The sequence below is a fragment of the Schistocerca gregaria genome, chromosome 3 (genome assembly GCF_023897955.1).
Source record: "Schistocerca gregaria isolate iqSchGreg1 chromosome 3, iqSchGreg1.2, whole genome shotgun sequence".
Classification (NCBI taxonomy): Eukaryota; Metazoa; Arthropoda; class Insecta; order Orthoptera; family Acrididae; genus Schistocerca; species Schistocerca gregaria.
In genome coordinates, this window is record NC_064922.1 from 863,770,996 (window position 1) to 863,794,369 (window position 23,374).

The window sequence follows — 23,374 nt, forward strand, 5'->3', positions numbered from 1 at the left end:
AAAATTTATAGGAAGTACGCGAACGAACCGCACAATTTTAAATGTCAAGATATATAATTACCAAATGCCGGTCAGTAATAGGCCAGTAATAATCACACGGCATGCATATCAAGAGTCTTCTGCTGTTTCGCATTATGATTTTTGTTTATGGAATAATACGCATATAGTATCCTTACATCCCTCCTGTTTCATCACATGAAAGTGATATTTTCTGTCCTTGAACTACAGAAACAAAAATGGTGGAATATGGCGTCCATAAAAAAAGTGCAATTAATCCAGCATCTCATTACAGAATCACAATTCATTTCCTCACAGTGACAATATTTACAATATGGGGAATGACAACACAGAGCTCCTTCCACAACTTCCTGTGTTTACAACTCTCGCTTACAAATAGAACCACTTTCACTTTCACTCGCGCTACTATTTTTCTAGTAATTGACATTGACATTGCCTTGCGTCAGATACGTCCAACAAAAATACATCTACATGCGTAAAAACTACGAACTTAACACCGATATAGCTTCTACCACTACAAAATACTTACTTGGAACGGAAGCTGCTTCTAACCCTGCCTCTACATTCTTTCTTCTACCGGCCTCATCGGCCAAGCGTAAACGCGTATCCAGCGGCGTCCCAAAAATTGGGATTGCGGGTGGCTCTATGACTACCGCCAAATACGAATGTACAACATTTTTACGCTCGGTGTTTCCTCTTAATTCGCAGCTATATAATGAATTAAAGTGCACATTAAATGTGTGCAAATAGTGAAATAATTGTCATTTTGTTGAACTACTACTGCCAAAAACGATAATTCTTAAAAATTCTCCATCGGCTAATTCTTTAACGTCGCGCGAGACATCTGTCGCAATAACTCGGTACTAAAAATAGTGCGTGACCCGCAGGGCGCAAATGAAAATGCGGAAGGATACGGAAACAAAAATTACATGAATAATGATCAAAGATTTAATAAATCGGACAAAAGAAATAATTTAATTTATAAATATTCGTTTTTGCTGTATAACTGGTGTTACTGAAAACAAGCACTTCAACGGAAAATACGAAATGAAAACGAGAATTATAAAAATGTAGCCTATATCCATGCGCTAATGAGCTATTCCACCCCCGCCCTTAATAAATATGTTCCAAAAAAAATCATTACTGAGTGTAATGGTAACCAAACATACTGTGTAGGTGTATTACACGTGAATTTTAAGTTTACGCACATCAATATACTTTTACTGCTTTAATGGATTTTCATCTGCTCACCGGCAAAGATAGAAATAATAATTCTAATAATCAATCGTCTATACTGTGGGTAGAAAAAGAGAATATTACACTGGCGTATACTTTTCGCCACGTCGTCAGGTATTAGCGGTAACAGTTACTGCTCCCACTCACTTGATAACAATCAACACAGTAATACAACAATGCGCAACAATGTAAAACTTTTTTTAATTTTATGATCAAGGTGTTGCAGCGACTGTACGGGTCGGTACTATTCAGCGCGCAACGTATAATGTAGTAAAACGTCCAAATATATTAGACACGATTAAAAAAAAAAGATGATCGAGATTCAATGTACACAGCAGTGCTGCCAGAAAACTATGTTGCCTCTTCAGCCATAGATACACAGCAGTCTGTTCTTTCCTTTCTATGACTGATGCTGAATTATTCCCCAGAACTTGAAATAATTCTTGAAAACGGTAACTTGTAACGCCCACCTTACTCAACAATGCTTTGTTTATACGGCTGTACTTACCAGTCAAAAATGTCTTCGATTGCGATGGCTTTGGGATGCACTGCAGTATTACTTACGAAGACGTTTAATCAAGCACATGGAAGAGTTACGTACTACACACCGCAGTGGGTAAAAAATATCCAGAAATGTCTTTGGAGGCGAAGTTGTGTCTTCTACTAGGTCACAAAACAGCAACTACATTTATTTGAAATTCTCAGTTGTGTTTCGCAAATTGAGAGGAATATTCATCCACTTCACTGTCGCCAAGCCACTCTTCCGTGAAGTCTTGCAAACTAGACGTAGAGACATGACTAAATATTCAGGCGAATTATTTTCTCTACCAATAGATCGCTCTTTCAGATACTTATAACGAAGGTCTAGCGAGTATCTCCATAAACTGCGCTCTTGTTCAGACTGTACCTCGTTTATAGTGTTAGGTTAAAACAGATCTTTCCTGTAATGCGCATTTTCAGAATATCACTTCCTGTTTTACCATTACGAAAGTCACAACTAATAAAATAGCAGTTCTGAAGTTATTCACCACTCACGCTGTCCGTCTTTGTTCCGAATACGCATAGGTACAACAGATTTTAAGCTTTGTAGCCTGCAGCAATTTTGTGGAAGATTATAGATAGAAAGCAATTTTTTTTCACTATGGGCTCACACTGATGTATAGTTATTTGCAGATTCGTGAATCATATTCGTCTCTTGCAGCTTCTTTCTTTTCCGTTGTAGTTGACGCTTCGCTTAACATCTGCTGAGATCGTCACTCGCTGGCACTTGTTTACGTAACAGATAAGAAGTCGGGGCACTAACGAATATTTATCGCGCACGGAATTCAAGAAAGCTCAGACAGACACAAGTCCACGACGAGAAAATAACTGAAGGCACAAGGAGATGTGATGAGTCGCAACGCAGGCTCCGTGATCTTCAACGTCGACAGCTACGATGCGAACTTGGCAGACCCGGACAAAGCATGTTTCATTGCGAACTTCGCCTACCAGGCAGCAGCGGTTGCCGAAAGTCTCATGTAGCCCGCCTCCCCACTCCCGAACGCTCTCACATGCACATTCCCAGTCTGCTTGCTTGCCTTTGCCCCCTCTCCTAGCGTGTGGTTCGGCGCCATACTTTTTTCTCCCTTTGCCCCTCTTTCCCCTTCCCAAAATCCGATGCCAAACATAGCGCCAGAGTGCAAGACATTGCACTAACGTTCTAACCGTTAGCTGCTTTACTCGGAGAGTAGAAGCGTCGCACATTAGCTCATGCGACCGTGCCGGGAAAGCAAATACAATGTATATTATGTTTATTACAATGTTTCGTTTTGCGATAACGAACTGCGCACTGGCCATTACGGTGGTTACAATGTAATTTGCAGTACAGGTCAAAAGTAAAAACATCTAAATAAAATTGTCTTGCAAATTTAAGCTTTATTGTACGGACGTTTCTGTTAAACACACATACGCACATAATCTGCGCCTCAGTTGCACAGCCTGTGAAGCACACCTGGCGAATATAATAGTAAACGCTATAAGGACGCATTTTTCTGAAAAAAGTTTAAAATGTTTTTCCGTATCACCAACGGCGAGTCAATAAAACAGATCCGTCGAAAGGAGCAACGAAGTTTACGGGTCATCCATTTCACTAAGACTTCTACAATCAACATATACGACGAGAATCAACAAAGTCCTTTACATAGATAAAATACAATTGCTTAAGGTCGTTTTTGTAATAATAAATGGCAAATTATTGCTCAAAGATGTGAGTGACAATATAAATGCTTTCTTTCTTTACTAATAGTTTTCTATATTCTGGACAGCGAAGAATAAAGCCGGCTAGCTGCAGGAGTGGACAAAGAAATCCGCTGAATTGTTTTTCCTATTTGACCGTGTCAGCAAAGTAAAAGTCCCGTTGCAGTGGTGCAAAAACATTTGTCCACAAGTAACACAGAGTTTCTCAGTCTGACAGAGAAAACAAACACGTGCATCGACTATTAGTTGTTGACCATTTGAAGGTCGTCTTTGTGGAGAATGATCCAACTTTTCCAAAGGATGAATCATCAAGAGTTATTTTGTCAGCACTTAATGAAGTACACGCTAGTACGAATAATGCTTAGTTACAGTGCTCTTCGCTCCTGTTTGGAGTCTGTTCATCTGTCAAGGCGAATGTTCCAAAAATTGACATTGATCGCCTGGCATTGCGGTTGAGGCCACATGATGACTGCACGAACTAAGTTGACGTTCTGCACGGTGGCTGATGGAGACATGCCTATACGGTCGCCCGCATCAGCTATCTCGCAGTGTCAACTTAGTTTGCGTGGACTTTTTGTTTAAGCAACGACCAAACGTTTGGAAAGCAAGTTTACTTCACAAGGTAGTCGCTAATTTTGGCATATTAGCCCCAAAGAAAAGCAAAAAAGCTTAATACTTCGATATCGGGCTTGCATATTTCTCCCGATACGCTGGAAGAAACATTCTGTATTTGCCTGAGAAAGATTTTGACGGAACTTTCTTTGATGATCCATTAAAATCCATTCTTTTGTGGACAGAGAACATTTTCATCACACGTCCTCGTTGAGGATCAAGGTGCAATAAACTGTTTGTCATAAACATAACAGACTTATTATTACTGCGCGTAACTTTGTTTTACAAGCTATTTTTAGTGGCATTAATTAACATTACATAGACCAACGAAAAATAATTTTTTTTTCGATCGCTGTTGTTAGGTACCGTAATAGCCCAACCTTGCCATGGGGCATTGATTCCTTATCTGACCTCAGCTCTCTTTCCTTTTTGCCATCACGTACAACCTTCTCACAATGTGACTACGTTATAAGTTAGGAACTTAATATACGTGAGACTGGAATGAAACGTAATTTAACTGTCAAAATGAACAAAGGTTTATGGAAGTATTAACAGACAAACATCTCATAATTACAAAGGAACTATGTGTCCATTGGCTTATATTTCTTTTCTCTTTTCTTCTTAAACCACCTGCCTTTTCACCGATAAACTGTTCCTGCATCTCTTCCACAACACTGGTATCCCAGAGATCTCGACACTGTCTTTCTATATATGGATTGATGAAAGTGCTAACTTGTTTCGCACTGGCGTCATGCAAAGTTTTGGGGCAAAATTAATCGGCTGTTCAAAAAGTGATTCTTGACGTAAGAATCTTGAACTTTTCTAGTGCGTTGTCTACAAACTGTATAACAGAAGTATAATGTGGGCCCCTTTTGTTGCCCGAGAACATGGTAACAACGTCTTTCAATGTTACTCAAGCACCCCTCTCACTCATAACTATTTGTTTATTCAAATTTGGCATAGGACATCATTTTTCCAAAGTCATGTCAAATAAAAGCACCTTCTATTTATACCTATATGTAGACTTAGGTGCCTGGTATGGGATACTTCGAACCACCTTCAGTCTATTTCTCTGCTGTTCTTCTCCCTAACAGCCTATGGGAAAAATTAACACTCAAGTCTTTCTGTAGGGGCTATGATTGCTCTTATTTTATTACGTTGATAATATCTCCAAATGCAGGTTGGTGATACTAAAATGTTTTCGCCTTCAGAGGAGAAAGCTGGAGATTTAAATTTCGTGAAAAGGTTTCGTCGCAACGAATAAATCCTTTGTTTTAATGACTGACACCCCAACTCGCTTATTATATCCGTGACGCTCTCTCCCCTGTTTCGCGTTATTACGAAACGAGCTGCCCATCTTAGGACTTTTTCGATGTCCTCCGTCAATCGTAGCTACTGAGGGTCCCATACCGCACAACGAAGCTCTAGCACTAGAGAACGGGCAAGCGTAAAGTACGGATTCTCTTTAGTAAACCTGGCGCATCATCTAAGTATTCTACCAATAAAACGCACTTTTTGGTTTGCCTTCTCTATGACATTATCTCAGTGATCATTCCAATTTAAATTGTTCGTAATTATAATTCCTAGGCGTTTAGTTGAGCTGACAGACTTTAAATTTGTGTGGTATATCGGGAACCGAAATTTAACGGATTTCTTTTCGTACTCACGTGGATGAGCTCAACTTTTCATTATTCGAGAGAATTGCCACGTTTCGCACCATACAGATATCTTGCCTAAATCATTTTGCGATTGGGTTTGACCTTCCGATGACTTACGAGACGTTAAATAACATCATCATCCGCAAACAGTTTAAAAGAACTGTTGAGATTGCTTCTAAATCGTTTGCATCGATTAGGAACAGCAGAACTACAGTTTCGCTTTTGACAGATGGGGAAACTTCTACGAGAAACTTAGAACTCTTTGGGTAAGGCTTTCAAGCAATTTTTTAAAAAATAAACCGTTAAAAATAACTACTTAAGTATTTTTAAAACTACGTTTGTGAGAAATGGTATTTAACTTTTCGCTCACAATTGAAAAAACAGGTTTTTTATTTCTTTTTTTTTTATATAGAGTTCAACTCCTAAGGGGGTGAAATAGGGCCAGACTGATTTACTGACTCATCATCACCCAGGCCAAACCGCAAGGATAGAAACTTGAAATTCGGAGAGGGTGTGGATCTCATACTACAAGGAATTGTTCCAAATTCCACTCCTAAGGGAATGAGAAATGGGATAAAAGGCTTCTTGAAAAAAAAAAAAAGAAAGATATTTCAGCATTTTTGGGAATTCAACCTCTAAGGGAGTAAAATAGTGCGTGGAAGTTTTTTGAAAATAAGTCATTATTTGAAGACCTACTAAAGCATTTTTAAAGCTACATCTATGAAAATTGGTATTTCATATCTCGATCAGAAATAAGAAACTGTGTGTTTCAGCGCTTCTGGAAATTCAACCCTCTAAAGGAGTGAAGCAGGTGATGAAAAGTTTTATGAAATTATTTCATTATCGATGTATTGTCAGAACTAAATCAATGAAAATTTTTATTTGATTTCACTGTTAAACATTTTAAAAAATGGGTGTTTCATTGTTATGGAAATTCAACCCCTGAGGAGGTGAAGTAGGGGAGGATAATTTTTAAGAAAATATTTCGTTGTACTAAAAGAAATTTTAAATGAAATCTATGAAATCTGCCTTCTCGGTTAGATACTAAGAAATGTATGTTAGGGGATGAAAGTTTCTTTGGAAATATCACCGCAAGAACCGAGAAGGCTTGAGTAACAAAAACCGTGGACTCCAGCTACCAGAACTGCTTCTTGGTCAGAAGTACATTCTGAAAAGATCATCCTTCTATGGCCTTAACTAGTGTGTAAAGCTTATAAGGTACAGTAATTTATAAACAGCACAAGTATTCGATTACGTGCAGACTATATAGTCTACGTGAGCGAAGCAGCGAGCGCTTAGTTCTGGGTAGAAATTCACCCCTTGCCCTACTCCACCACTGAAATAAAACAAGGAACAATCAATAACGCCACTTGGCTGGCCAACGAACCCACGTAAAATTTTAAATTATTAGATACATTAACTAATTACCTGAATATTATCGAAGTTTTCGTAACTTTCCTTCGTATGTAACCTACATTCAAATGGTTCTGAGCACTATGGGACTTAACATCTATGACCATCAGTCCCCTGGAACTTACAACTCCTTAAACCTAACTAACCTAAGGACTTCACAGAACACCCAGTCATCACTAGGCAGAGAAAATCCCTGACCCCGCCGGGAATCGAACCCGGGATCCTGTGCGCGGGAAGCGAGAACGCTACCGCACGACCACGAGCTGCGGATGGGTAGAAGGTGTTACCATTGTGAAATAAAGAGCCTTCAAAAGTTCTTTTCTTTGGGTCTGGAATCATGTATTCAGCTTATTATTTCGTTCAGCCCGACCTCTCAACTATAATATTTACCTCGCTTTGTATAAACAACTTTTGTTTGAAATTGTCTGCAGCACCGATGTTCTTCTGCAGCAGACTGTTTATCGCCTCACATATCTTGGATAACGTTACCGAAGGCTACTGCGACCAATTCTGGAGCTCTTATCAAGTTGCCGTGAAACTAGAAAAGGGATTAATTCAGACATACGGTGCTATGATTACCACAGGCCAGTGCAGCATACACGAAAATAAAACAAAAATTTTCGGGGAACTTAAAGGATAATCTGTGGAACAAGGAAGTGGTTCTAGCGAAATCCTGTTGCGTGAATATACAGTAAGTATGGAAGAGGTGGAACGATTCTACAACTGCAGTCTGTAACCATTTGTAACCATAACAAAGATCACGGCATACGATATTTCTTTTTGTTCCAGTCAGTCTTGGAGCGCGGGAGGAATAATTGCTCGTGTTCCGTTCTGTGTGGCAACGGCCTTCCCGCACTGGATACCCCGGTTACCGTGAACTCACCGAAGTTAAGCACTGTCGGGAGTCGTCGGCACTTGGATGGATGACCATCCAGGCCGCCGTGCGGTGTTTCCATTTTTCGGGGTGCACTCAGCCTCGTGGTGCCAATTGAGGAGCTACTCGACCGAATAGTAGCGGCTTCGATCAAGAATACCATCATTACGGCTGGGAGAGCGGTGTGCTGACCCCACGCCCCTCCTATCTGAATCCTCATCTGAGGATGACACGGCGGACGGTTGATCCCTATGGGCCACTTGCGGCCTGTAGACGGAGTGGTGGTTCCTTTCTGTGTGTTGCTGTTATTTGTATAATTTTGTCTGCACGGCCTCAGCGGGGTCTGAAAAACTCGTAGATTTTAGAAATCGCGATTTCTCAAGATGTTCGGCTATCTGCCGGGTAAGGCATTTCGGCATTTTGTTTACCACCGGTAGCAGCCCCACACCGCTCGAGCTGTCCTACTTGTATTTTGTTTTTCAATCAAAAATGGTTCAAATGGCTCTGAGCACTATGGGACTTAACATCTGAGGTCATCAGTCCCTTAGACTTAGAACTACTTAAACCGAACCAACTGAAGGACAGCACACGCATCCATTCCCGAGGCAGGATTCAAACCTGCGACCGTAGCACGCGCGCGGTTCCGGACTGAAGCGCCTAGTACCGCTCGGTCACAGCGGCCGGCTAATCTACACTAATTTTCCCTGCTTACCTCATTCAAGACTTATTCTCACTCTAAAACTTTTCACTTTCACAATTCCCTCCATTGGCAGATTGATTTCTCCTTGATGTCTCAGGACATGTCCTATCAACCGATTGATTCTTTTAGTTACGTTGTACCATAAACTTCTTTTTCCCCTTTCCGATTCAGCACCACCTCCTTAGTCAACCGACCTACCCATTTAATCTTTTGTATTCTTCTGTAGCGCCACGTTTCAAAAGTTTGTGTTCTCTCCTTGTCTGATCTGTTGATCGTCCACATAGCACTTCCGTACAAGGGTATACTCCAGCAAAATACGTATGTGGTGTCTGTCTTTTCGGACGTGACTGAAAGAACAGACATAATTTTGATCCTGAAACTACTGCGAAAAGAGACACACACGAATTAAAGACATCAGCTGACAGTGTGCATTGATTTATGGGGGTAAGTTGCAAATTTGTGCCGGATGGGGATTCACACCCGGGTGTGCCGCTTACTGGACAGATGCGCTCACCACTGCGCCAATACCCCACAAAATGGTGTCTGTGTTCTCGGACATGCCAGAATGAACAGACACCACATATACATAGTGATTCACGAAGATATGCAAATATTTTAATATGTTATTCTACAAGTAAAACTAAAGAAAAAAGTTCATATAAACATAGCACCGTAAATGTTTAGTTATGGAGTTACGGCTAATAAAAGATTCTGCCAGAAATTTAGCAACTTCGCTCATATGAAGCAATCGCAAAACTGTACGAGGTTACAGTAAAGCAAGATGTCCATTAATTTTGTTGTTATTGCTCTGGAGAATCTAATAAAACATGTCCCAGACGTGTATCTGCAGTAGTTTTCCAGAATATCCAGAGAAGCAATGATCATTACACATGTTTTTTTATTTACGTTCCATTAAAATGTAGAAACTTTGATGTCATTGTTGGCAACCGTTACTGAGTTGTTTCAGTCGTTTGCTAACCTTGAAACGAGTCAGTTTCCTGTACTGATCAGTGAAAAAACATAATAACAACAGTGTATTTAGTGAAGCCACTTGGTAACTGTTGTAGTTTGTAGATTATTTGTGAATTAGGAATGTCTTCCAAATTTACGACAGAGGAATATGCCAATATGGTGTTTATTTACGTGAATTTTCAGTGAAATTGTATGTACACTGTACAACTTCCTTAACACTGAGCTTATTTTTTCCGATTTAACATGAATTCAAGTGTGCTATGGTATTAATAAAAACAGATTAACTGTCACATCATACAGTTTCAGTTAACGTTACTACCACAATTTTTCCAAAATTAAATTCTCTGCAACTTCTGTTGAAAACTCTGTGCAGTTGTCTGGAATTTAAAAAAAAAAAAAAAAAAAACAATTTGACCAAGTAATTAATAAATTAAAAATTTTACGAAATCATTTCTTTGCTTCTCTGGGTGTTCTGGAAAACTACTGCGGATACACGTTTGGGACATGTTTTATTACAATAGACCAATAACAACAAAATAAATGGAAATTGTGGTTTACTTTAACCTCGTACAGCTTTGCGATGGCTTCATGTTAGCGAAGTTGCTAAGTTTCACGCAAAATCTTTTATTAGCCGTAACTCCGTAACTAAACATTTGCGGAGCTATGTTTATATGAATCCTTTTCTTTAGTTTTACTTGTAGAACAACATATTAAAATATTCGCATATCTTTGTGGATCACCCTGTATAATTGCAGCGACGACGGCCGATCCCTACAGTGCAGATGCACACTGAGCTCGAACTCTTGCAGGAACCCTCCGGCCGGAGGTTCGAGTAGTCCTCCCTCGAGCTTGGGTGTGTGTGTGTTGTTCTTAGCATAAGTTAGTTTAAGTAGTGGGTACGTCTAGTGAGCGATGACGTCAGCAGTTTGGTCCCTCAGGAATGCACACATATCTGAACATTTTTCTTGCGAGAATCGGCGCGTAATCAGGCTAATGACCACCGGCACTACATCAGTGGTGGGAGTACAAGTTGAGAAAGTGTGTCTGATGCGGGGCGTACTGCGGCGGTGGTGACCATTGTGTCCGAATGGCGCAGCGGTCGCTCAGCTGCCTAGTAATCAGGAGACCTGGCTTCAAATCCTAGTCCAGCATACATTTCCAACTTGCCCCATTGATATAAATCAGTGCTCACTGGCAACAAATGTCCTTAATTCCTCTGTGTCTTGACTTTCAAAAAGATCTACAAACTCAATTTTTAATCGTCTTTCTCACAAACGTTTTCTCGCTAATACCCCTCTGCAATTTCTGTCCACTCTATTTCCGCCACGATCGATTAGTTTTCTGGCCAAATAATAAAAGTTATTTGCTACGTTTAGTGTCTCATTTCCTAATCTAATTCCCCCTGCGTCACCTGAGTTATTTCGACTTCATTCCATTACCCACAAATTCCTTTTGCTGGTTTTCGTCTTATATTCTCCTTTCAAGACCCTAACAATTTCGCTCAGCTGTCTTTCCAAGTCCTTCACACTCTCGGAGAAAATTGCAATTCCATAGATAAACTTCAAAACATTTATTTCTTCCCCTTGAACTGTATATTCTTAGTTTTAATGATAGCTATTCCAGTTTGCTTATTAGAACCGCGACACTCTCCCTCCTTTCTGGTGTAACAGAAACAGGGACGCGTTTATCTGAACTTTTTCCAGTCTTCTGTAAGCTTATTTGGCGCTGATCTCGTGTGGCGAAGCATTACTCCGGGTGAGTAGTTTAAGCATTTATTTAGACGATTTGTTACAGCTTCTAACTGCTCTGCCACCAAAATAACTACTGGCCATTAAAATTGCTACACCACGATGATGACATGCTACAGACGCGAAATTTAACCGACAGGAATAAGATGCTGTGATATGCAAATTATTAGCTTTTCAGAGCATTCACACAAGGTTGGCGCCCGTGGCGACACCTACAACGTGCTGACATGAGGAAAGTTCCAACCGATTTCTCACACACAAACAGCAGTTGATCGGCGTTTCCTGGTGAAACGTTGTTGTGATGCCTCGTGTAAGGAGGAGAAATGCGTACCATCACGTTTCCGACTTTGATAAAGGTCGGATTGTAGCCTATCGCGATTGCGGTTTTTCTTATCGCCCCTTATTGCTCGCGTTCGTCGAGATCCAATGACTGTTGGCAGAATATGGAATCGGTGGTTTCAGGAGGTTAATACGGAACGCCGTGCTGGATCCCAACGGCGTCGTATCACTAGCAGTCGAGATGACAGCATCTTATCCGCATGGCTGTAACGGATCGTGCAGCCACGTCTCGATCCCTGAGTCAACAGATGGGGACGTTTGCAAGACAACAACCATCTGCACGAACAGTTCGACGACGTTTGCAGCAGCATGGACTATTAGTTCGGAGACCGTGGCTGCGGTTACCCTTGATGCTGCATCACAGACACGAGCGCCTGCGACGGGCGTACTCAACGACAAAGCTGGGTGCACGAATGGCAAAACGTCATTTTTTCGGATGAATCCAGGTTCTGTTTACAGCATCATGATGGTCGCATCCGTGTTTGGCGACATCGCGGTGAACGCACATTGGAAGCGTGTATTCGTCATCGCCATACTGGAGTATCACCCCTCGTGATGGTATGGACTGCCATTGGTTACACCTCTCTGTCACCTCTTGTTCGCATGGACAGCACTTTGAACAGTGGACGTTACATTTCAGGTGTGTTACGACCCGTGGCTCTACCCATCATTCGATCCCTGCGAAACCCTACATTTCAGCAGGATAATGCACGACCGCATGTTGCAGGTCCTGTACGGGCCTGTTTGGATACAGAAAATGTTCGACTGCTGCCCTGGCCAGCAAATTCTCCTCCACCAATTGAGAACGTCTGGTCAATGGTAGCCGAGCAACTGGCTCGTCACAATACGCCAGTCACTACTCTTGATGAACTGTGGTATCGTGTTGAAGCTGCATGGGCAGTCGTATCTGTACACGCCGACCAAGCTCTGTTTGACTCAATGCCCAGGCGTATCAAGGTCGTTATTACGGCCAGAGGTGGTTGTTCTGGGTACTGATTTCTCAGGATCTATGCACCCAAATTGCGTGATAATGTAATCACATGTCAGTTCTAGTGTAATATATTTGTCCAATGAATACCCGTTTATCATCTGCATTTTTTCTTGGTGTAGCAATTTTAATGGCCAGTAGTGTAGATGATAAAAGAAATTATTCAGATAGTGAAGGGTGACGAAAATTTAATAGACATGGGTGTCTGGAATTCGGTAGTAGGAAAAGGGAGAGAAGGAAACGTAGTAGGCGAGTATGGATTGGGGCTAAGAAATGAAAGAGGAAGCCGGCTGGTAGAATTTTGCACAGAGCACAACTTAATCATAGCCAACACTTGGTTTAAGAATCATGAAAGAAGGTTGTATACATGGAAGGACCCTGGAGATACTAAAAGGTATCAGATTAAAACTGAAGAAACTGCAAAAAGGTGGTAATTTAAGGAGATGGGACCTGGATAAACTGAAAGAACCAGAGGTTGTACAGCGTTTCAGGGAGAGCATAAGGGAACAATTGACAGAAATGGGGGAAAGAAATACAGTAGAAGAAGAATGGGTAGCTTTGAGGGATGAAGTAGTGAAGGCAGCAGAGGATTAAATAGGCAAAAAGACGAGGGCTAGTAGAAATCCTTGGGTAACAGAAGAAATATTGAATTTAATTAATGAAAGGAGAAAATATAAAAACGTAGCAAATGAAGCAGCAAAAAGGAATACAAATGTCTCAAAAACGAGATCGACAGGAAGTGCAAAATGGCTAAGCAGGGATGGCTAGAGGACAAATGTAAGAATGTAGAGGCTTATCTCACTAGGGGTAAGATAGATACTGCCTACAGGCAAATTAAAGAGACCTTTGGAGAGAAGAGAACCACTTGTATGAACATCAAGAGCTCAGATGGAAACCCAGTTCTAAGCCAAGAAGGAAAAGCAGAAAGGTGGAAGGAGTATATAGAGGGTCTATACAAGGGCGATGTACTTGAGGACAATATTATGGAAATGGAAGAGGATGCAGATGAAAATGAAATGGGAGATACGATACTGCGTGTAGAGTTTGACAGAGCACTGAAAGACCTGAGTCGAAACAAGGCCCCCGGAGTAGACAACATTCCATTGGAACTACTGACGGCCTTGGGAGAGCAAGTCCTGACAAAACTACCATCTGGTCAGCAAGATGTATGAAACAGGTGAAATACCCTCAGACTTCCAGAAGAATATAATAATTCCAATCCCAAAGAAAGCAGGTGTTGACAGATGTGAAAATTACCGAACAATCAGTTTAATAAGCCACAGCGGCAAAATACTAACAAGAAATCTTTACAGACGAATGGAAAAACTAGTAGAAGCCGATCTCGGGGAAGATCAGTTTGTATTCCGTAGAAATACTGGAACACGTCAGGCAATACTGCCCTTACGACTTATCTTAGAAGAAAGATTAAGGAAAGGCAAACCTACGTTTCTAGTATTTGTAGACTTAGAGAAAGCTTTTGACAATGTTGACTGGAATACTCTCTTTCAAATACAGGGAGTGAAAGGCTATTTACAATTTGTACAGAAACCAGATGGCAGTTATAAGAGTCGAGGGACATGAAAGGGAAGCAGTGGTTGGGAGGGAGTAAGACAGGGTTGTAGCCTCTCCCCGATGCTATTCAATCTGTATATTGAGCAAGCAGCAAAGGAAACAAAAGAAAAATTCGGAGTAGGTATCAAAATACATGGAGAAGAAATAAAAACTTTTAGGTTCACCGATGACACTGTAATTCTGTCAGAGACAGCAAAGGACTTGGAAGAGCAGTTGAATGGAATGGACAGTGTCTGAAAGGAGGATATAAGATGAATATCAACAAATGCAAAACGAGGATAATGGAATGTAGTCGGATTAAGTCGGGTGATGCTGAGGGAATTAGATTAGGAAATGAGACACTTAAAGTAGTAAAGACTTAAAGTAGTAAAGGAGTTTTGCTATTTGAGGAGCAAAATAACTGATGGTGGTCGAAGTGGAGAGGATATAAAATGTAGACTGACAATGGCAAGGAAAGCGTTTCTGAAGAAGAGAAATTTATTAACATCGAGTATAGATTTAAGTGTCAGGAAGTCATTTCTGAAAGTATTTGTATGGAGTGTAGCCATGTATGGAAGTGAAACATGGACGGTAAATAGTTTAGACAAGAAGGGAATAGAAGCTTTCGAAATGTGGTGCTACATAAGAATGCTGAAGATTAGATGGGTAGATCACATAACTAATGAGGAAGTATTGAATAGAATTGGGGAGAAGAGAAGTTTGTGGCACAACTTGACCAGAAGAAGGGATCGGTTGGTAGGACATGTTCTGAGGCATCAAGGGATCACCAATTTAGTATTGGAGGGCAGCGTGGAGGGTAAAAATCGTAGAGGGAGACCAAGAGGTGAATAGACTAAGCAGATTCAGAAGGATGTAGGTTGCAGTAGGTACTGGGAGATGAAGAAGCTTGCACAGGATAGAGTAGCATGGAGAGCTGCATCAAACCAGTCTCAGGACTAAAGACCACAACTACAACTAGTGTAGATGAAAAATAGAAGACAGGAGAGCTACAAGGATTCCACTAGCGGACATGCAATACTTGTCTTCACCGGTTGCTTTTACACCTTTAATGTGGAATGTCTTCTGTTTCTGAGTCAACAGTCTGACTGCTTTGATGCCGCCTGCCACAAACCTTCTCATTCCTCATCTTATCAGTCCTAATAATTTTCAAAATTTTTCCGTTGCACCACATTTCATTTCAAACGCTTCGATTTCTTCTTTTCCGGTTTTGCCACGGTCCATTCTTCACTGCCATACAATGTTGTATTCCAAATGTACATTCTCAGAAATTTCTTCTTCAAAGTAAGGCCTTTGCTTAATAACAGTAGATTTCTCTAGGCCAATAACGTCGTCCTTGCCTGTGCTAATCAGCTTTTTATGTCCTCCTTATTTCGTCCATCATGCATTATTTTTCTCCCAAGGTAGCAAAATTCCTTTTCTTCGTTATCACCAGTTCTGATGTGCAGGCTGTTGGCCTGCACCACATCTAAATTAAAGAATGTCCTTGTTTTACTACTGTGACGCGGACTTTTTTTTTTAAGGTGTAGAATATGTTGTGTGTGCTTCATTCGGATGCATTTATCAGAGATCAACCGACACGGATTAACTCAAGATTCAGCTTTCAAACCCAGCTCGCGCCACGTTCCTAGCAGCATCGGGTCATATGCATGACGCTTCAGCTGAAGAAAAGAACGGTTAACAGAATTTTGAAGTTCGAAGTGAATTCGTTTTCTGGAAAACCGCACACTCCCGTACCTTCTTTCATCCAAACCAGGTACCACAAAACGCCCAAGTTTGTTTTCATAATACCGAGGTCAGCCTACTAGTGTGTATCTCACTTACGAACGCAAACAGCAGTGCAAAAATGTCCTGTGCAGAAATGAAGTTTCCCAAAAACAGCCTTAAGGAATCCACGTTAGAAAACATGCTTTACGTTTCGGCTTCATGTGATAATGGAAATGATATTCTAAGACAACTAAGTTATTAAGATATTATAATTAGTTTCATTAGTACGAAGTGCAAACATAAAGCGGTAAGATTATTTAAACTTTCATTTTAAAGCAGATTATTCGGGAAAGTATTGAATGAAATAAATTTATGCGCTACAGTCTGAAACCGCGCGACCGCTACGATCGCAGGTTCGAATCCTGCCTCGGGCATGGATGTGTGTGATGTTCTTAGGTTAGTTAGGTTTATGTAGTTCAAGTTCCAGGGAACTGATGACCTCAGAAGTTGAGTGCCATAGTGCTCAGGGCCATTTGAACCATTTTTTGATGCTCCCTTTGAAAATCTCAATAATCTCAGGTTCTTTCATTGTATCCACATTCTATCTGCTTAGTTTCTTACTTTTTTTTTTGTTGCTGTTTCTTCAGTTCTAATCTGCAATATATTATACTCAGGATTCACATCTCCTCCAGGAAGTATCTTACAGTTTAAAACCTGTTTACGAAATATCTGACTTAACATTATACAATCCGTCTGGAATCTTACGGTGTATCCCTTTACCTCATCATACATTCCTTTAGTTTTCTCGCCATCTGTGTAGCTAGTTGGCATGTATACTTGTACTCAGTTGTGGGTGTTGGCTTCGTGTCTGTCTTGGCTACGATAATGCATACACTATGCTGTTCGTAGTAGCTTACGCGCATTCCTGTTTTCTTATTCATTATTAGACCTACTCCCGTATAATCCCTATTTGATTTTCTATTTATGGCAGTGTATGAAGGCACAAGTCTTGTTCACCCTGTCACTAATCGCCACCATACTCGTGTGTAACTTGTGAATTTCCCTTTAAATTCTCTACCCTATATCTACACCTACACTCTCTAAACCATAATGAAGTGCTTGGCAGAGGGTATGTCCCGCTGTCCTAGTTGTTAGGATTTCTTCCTCTTCCATTGATATGGAGTATAGGAAGAATGATTGTTTAAAAGCCCCTGGGCACATTGTAAGTAATCTAATCTTGTGACATGTGCGTGATATGTAGGGGTTTGTAGTATATTCCTAGAGTCACCATTTAAACCCGTTTCTTTAAGCTCTGAAAGTAAGCTCTGTCGGGATAGTTTACATGTATCTTTAAGAGTCTACCAGTTCAGTTTCTTCGGCATCTCTGAGACATTCTCCCAAGGGGCAACCAAAACGGTGACCATTCGTAGTGTCCTTCCTGTACACACTCAATATCCCCTGTTAGTCCTATATGGTACGGGTCCCTCCCACTGGAGTAATATTCTAGAATGGATTGCAGAGTAATTGGTAAGCAACCATCTCTGTAGACTGATGGCATTTCCCCATTATTCTACGAATAAAGTGATGTCTACAAAACACAGTATATACTGTTGCACACAGTAAATGGAATGACACCATTAATAAATATAGACTTCGATAAGAAATCGGTAGCTAAGGTAGAATATTCAAAATTTCTAGGTGTATGCATTGATGAGGGGTTGTACTGGAAAAAACACACTGAAGATCTGCTGAAACGTTTGAGTTCAGTTACTTATGCTAATAGGGTCATTGGAAATTTTGGCGATATACATCTCAGTAAATTAGCTTATCATGCCTATTTTCATCCTCTGCTTTCGTATGGCATCATATTCTGGGTAACTCATCATTGGGTGAAAGAGTGTTCATTGCACAAAAGCGTGTAATCAGAATAACTGCTGGAGCTCATCCAAGATCATCCTGCAGACACTTATTTAAAGAGCTAGGGATCTTCACTGTAGCCTCACAATATATATATTCACTTATGAAATTTGTTATTAACAATCCGAACGAATTCAAAAGTAATAGCAGAGTACATGGCTACAACACTAGGAGAAAGGACGATCTTCACTACTCAAGGTTAAATCTAACTTTGGATCAAAAGGGGGTAAATTATGCTGGCACAAAAGTCTTTGGTCACTTACCTAATAGTATCAAAAGTCTGACAGATAGCCATACAGCATTTAAAAGGAAATTAAAAGAATTTCTGAATGGCAACTCCTTCTCATTAGATGAATTTTTGGATATAGTAAGTGGGTAATTTCCCCACCCCTACCCCAAAAAAATTACAAATATTAGGTGTCATGTAATATTTTGTGTATCGTAATATCTTGTATAGACACCTTTTATTAACCTGACACGTTCCACATCATTACGAAGTGTCGTATTCATGATCTATGGAACACGTACTAATCTAATCAAAACTAATCTAATACTGCTTAATGCACGACTAAGCCTATTTGATCATTCCATTTAAAAGTCCTTTAAAGTATTACACCCAGGTATCTGTGTGAGTTGGCCGATTCCAGCTGCGACTTACTGATACTATAATAATAGGATATTACGTTTTTTCCGTTTTGTGGGGTGCACAATTTTACGTTTCTGAATATTTAAAGAAAATGGTCAATCTTTGCACCACTTTAAAATCTGATCAAGAGCTGACTGAATATTTATGCAGCTTCTTTAATTATAAATGACTTCTTCATCATCTGCAAAAAGTCTGAGGCTGCTACTAGTATTGTCAGCAAAGTCATTAATATACAACATAACAGCAATGGTCGCAACGCACCCGTAGTATCTCCAGGCAGTAAGCATTCTAGGATGAAGTAGTATAGAAGAAAGTTTAGTATACATACTTCTGTATGTCGTCTATTACCCACCGTTTCCAATGTGATTGTTTTTTATCATGAAAACTGTTATATAAAACCTAAAAATTGTACAAATACTACCAAAGTATGTCCTATTGAAAATAAAATACTGTTTCTAATTACTGAATGCGAGTGCAAAACTAAAAAAACAATCACTCCACCTCGAAATTCCAGTAATGGTCTTTCATATAAAAAGCAAGGAACATATTTACTTCAACGCATCCGAATTTTTCGAAAGACGTCAGGAAGGAGATTTGAGTTTAGTATCCCGTCTGCAAAGGGTTCAGTTTCACAAGTTGTCAGCTGACATGACACAAGAAGCAGAGATTATCACCAATTTACAAAAAAAAAAATTTATTACCCACAGGTTCAATAAATTATATGATCATGAAGATTGAAGGACGGGGAAATTCCTATTAGTACCACTGTATGAAATATTCAGTAATAATTGGGCGCAGAGAGTTGTAACTCACAACATATGGACAGTGTCACTTTCGGAATATGGGTAGTATAGCCCCAGTGGTGATTTCAAATGCTTGTGTAAGACGTTCCTCCCTGACAACACTTCCTGTACCACAGGGGACTTCTCAAAGAAATTTTGTACAGATTTGCAGACGAACAGCATATAACCATGTAAATTCCTTTCCAGTTCATAAACGTGTGATATTATTGTTAAGTTGACACCTCAGCGAGCACATCTTTTACCACAAATAAAGTCTACTCAGTGTCTAACTAAACGTCATTATTTTACAATTATTTCCACAATAGAGCTTTAATAAGGAGGGGCAGTGCAGATGACTTGAAGCAAGAAAGTAAGCAAGTATTCTTCACTAAATACTTCGTGTCCGTATTTTGCAACCGTAACTTATGAATCTGATTAACTGAATTTTTCGTCAGTGCTTGGCAAAATATGATAATTAACATTATTATAAAACTGACGTTTCGGTAATATTCACACGTCAGCAGCTGCTGAGTTTATTACATTCTTCTTCAAATCTGAGGACATTTCGCCTGTACTTATCACGTTCTGCACACCAGGTGGAACAGTTCCGTCCTGTCTGGCGCTCCAAGGATTCTCGAGTTGTGGCCAGCTCCAGCTGTCTTGTTCTGAGGTGAGTCTTTCAGCACTCTGTCAGAGTCTTCCTGCAGTATCACATCTCTTATCACACCTTCATCTACATCGTCTTCGCTTTCTACAATACTGCCTTCCAGTTTCTTTGCCTTGTAATGTCCTTCTACAGTAGTGGATATTTTGGCCCGAAGCAAAGGAAAAATTAGACAGTCCCACACAAAAAACCATAATAAATAAGAGTAGATGGTAACCAAATTTTTAAGTAAATATTATGAATTTTTAATGTCTTATCTGCAAAAAAAGTTGGTTATAATATGAGTGTAATTTCTTTTTCTTCCCACCGATGGTCTGACTTCAGAGTTGGGCTTACTTGTATGCAAGACACCTCTAAAATTGAGTGATCTTTGGCGTCTCGAGTGGAAACTTCCTGTAGACATATCATTCTGTAATGTGCCAAACCACTATTAATTGTACTACTATAATAATAAAAAAGTTTCGGTGTTATTGTTGAACATAAAAGCTAAGCCATTCAAAAGTAGTGAAATCCACTTTTTATGGAACCTCACTTTTATGTGATATAGCGTGTTTCATGAGAAAAACTGTTTCTAAACTCATGTAGCAGAAAGGCAGGTGAAAGTTCCAAAACCTATTAATTCTAAGGTAATGTTTCCGAAATTCGCTATGTCCAAGATTGTCGTACTGCAGCTGGAACTTTTCTCAAACAATAGAGGGTGTTTCGAAAACGGCATTAAATCTTTGAAAATGCATATAAATTAGTTCATAGTACCTACAGAGGTGATTGTAATGCCAATTTGTAGGGAAATACATCAAGTTTTGTCTCACGTAGTTCTCTAGCGCTGAATCGCACCGTATGGAGCGCTAGCCCGAGAAACTGTAAGTTCCAAGAAAGAAGACGTGAAGAAGCAACAAGAAACGAAGAGAAGACAGGGTCCCAATATGAGGGCAGAAAATAGCAAGATTCCTTTCTAAATCCTATACCTTAAACCAGTATGAGATTTGGCAGAATCAACAGAAAGCAATATTCAACTAAACCATAGCAGTTATTTCATTCTATCAAACCAAACAAAGGCGGTCAAACTATCAAACAGAGTACCCATAATGGGGACATCAAACTGCAGCAATCTTCGAGGGGCTACACTCATCAACCTCAACGGCAACTACACCAATAAAGGACTATGCCACCTATGTTGTCAAATAATGGCATTGCCATGGACGAGCAGCTTGCGTCAAAACAATGCAACATGGAATTGGCCATGTAATGGCATTCGTGATTGAACACTCAGAACTGTAAATGTCGATAATCTTCACTAACATCACGCAGACTCTACAACTGACTAGCAGCATCAACCACCACTGATCGACAGCAGCATCAGGAAGCAAAACCAGCACAAAGTTTAAAGTGTAAGGTATGAAAGAAAGAAAGTGATGCGTGTGACTGAATTCATTGTAATATTATAAAGAGTGCAAAAAAATGGTTCAAATGGCTCTAAGCACTATGGGACTTGGCATCTGAGGTCATCAGTCCCCTAGACTTAGAACTACATAAACCCAACTAACCTAAGGACATCACACACATCCATGTCCAAGGCAGGATTCGAACATGTGACAATAGTAGCTGCGTGGTTCTGTACAGAAGTGCCTAGAACCTAAAAATTTGGATGAATATAAAGTTTGTGTTATGCAAAAATATTAAGGATTTTAAATAGGATGACAATTCAATACTCATGTAATATTTACATGTTGAGAATAGAGAAAGAGCCACAAATGCGCCCTTAACTTAACTCATCTTTCACAATCATCAATATCATGAATGTTTGAGAATTGTAGAATGCCTCAAGTTGTTGCAAAGAAAGAACCATTTTAATAGAACTTAACCACAAGAACTAGAGAAAATGTAAGATTAGTCAAATAACTGCTATAAAGGACTGTAAGGCCACATAATAATCATCTAAATAGAAATTGCCATGCAAAGCAATACATTTCAAATAAATTGAATGTTAAAATGACATCATCTAGCATAAGATAGACAAGAAGCTGGACAATGATTAAAATTGAATTTATAATTTTGCACAGCAGTGAGCAATGCCTCAACCATTGTTCACAGCAGCACAAAATTAATTCGGAAGGGACAGCATGGGTAAGGTGTGTAGATTTTACGGACCTTCATGAGCTTTATCCATATTGACAGTACGCTACAGTATGAGATCCTCAAAAAATAATAATTATATTATATCAACAAAAGGCAATTGCAGTAATCTCATGTACCAAAAAGTAATAAAACAGTATCCACCAATGTACGGACAGGGGCATGAATTAACAAGTTTAAGTGAAACGCATTTTGGAGCCGAGCCGAGCAGATGGTTAATGGCATCAGAAAACCCCACTTAACAAGAAAGCAGCAAGCTTCAGTGCAGGACGGGATAAGTCAGAACAATACATTATTCCTTTTAACGTAAACATGGCCGGGACCAAGGGTAAGTGGCTGGATGGCTTTAACAGAGCTAGGCTGTGACCCGGCAAGAAAAATAAAATTCACTTCTAACTAGACGGCGATTGGCTGAAGCCATACTGGATGATGCAGTCACGACACGGTGGGGAGATCACCATTGTATAAAAGCATTTTGAGAACTAAAATTTCTAGATCTCTTTCGCGTCTTGTGACCGACTGCACAAGTGTGTGGAAAATAGCGAGGACATTGAGAGCTTTGCTTTCTGCTAAGTGTGAACGATACGCTTCACGTATCATGGTGACAGATACCAAAGAGGTAGTTAGTTATTAGTGCAGGAATTTTTGTGGGCAAAGAAACTGTGCATGTCGCGCCAAACCTTTGTGAGTGTGCAATAGCCATTATTTCGACTAGGGAAAAATTAATGTTCTAAGGAACACAGGAAAGTTGAGACTGAGTGAATTCACTCAAGGCCAGAGTAGAGAATTAGCGTTTCAGATCCAGCATGGAGACAACGTCATTGCAGATGCCACTTGGTAAAGTACCTCACGCATTAGGCCACAGTAAATGTTTAGTCAAAATTTTGCTCACTCCAACATGTGTACGCTTTGACCATTGAATATCAAAAGCTAGGATACCAACCTACCCTCACATTGGGTACATGAGAGTTTTTTTTCATTGGTTTAAAAAGTAAACTTATTCTCCACCAACTCAGTGCATTGACCAGCTATGACATCATCGATGTAAATGAGCTAATGAAGATTTTAATCATTCTTTCCTGTGATAATTTTTTTCATATATAGAGATAACGATTTAATAATCGTCAATTCGAATGTCCAAGAGTTAAATATTTTGTTATTAA

The 23,374-nt window shown here is 39.9% G+C and overlaps 1 protein-coding gene across 26 annotated transcripts in view; it reads right to left on the minus strand.

Annotated features, from left to right (window-relative positions):
• Positions 1–23,374, minus strand: part of LOC126354879 (broad-complex core protein) — a 436,861-nt gene that overhangs the window by 225,947 nt on the left and 187,540 nt on the right. For 4 of the 26 annotated variants that reach the window (XM_050004901.1, XM_050004906.1, XM_050004914.1 and 1 more), the window contains exon 1: positions 1,763–2,807. The exons of 5 other annotated variants lie outside the window; for them this stretch is intronic. The gene's annotated coding sequence lies outside the window, so the exon portion shown is untranslated. Of the gene's footprint in view, positions 1–61; positions 1,387–1,762; positions 2,836–23,374 lie in introns of those variants that run through there. 17 more of the 26 variants (XM_050004913.1, XM_050004910.1, XM_050004911.1 and 14 more) reach the window with 17 other exon arrangements.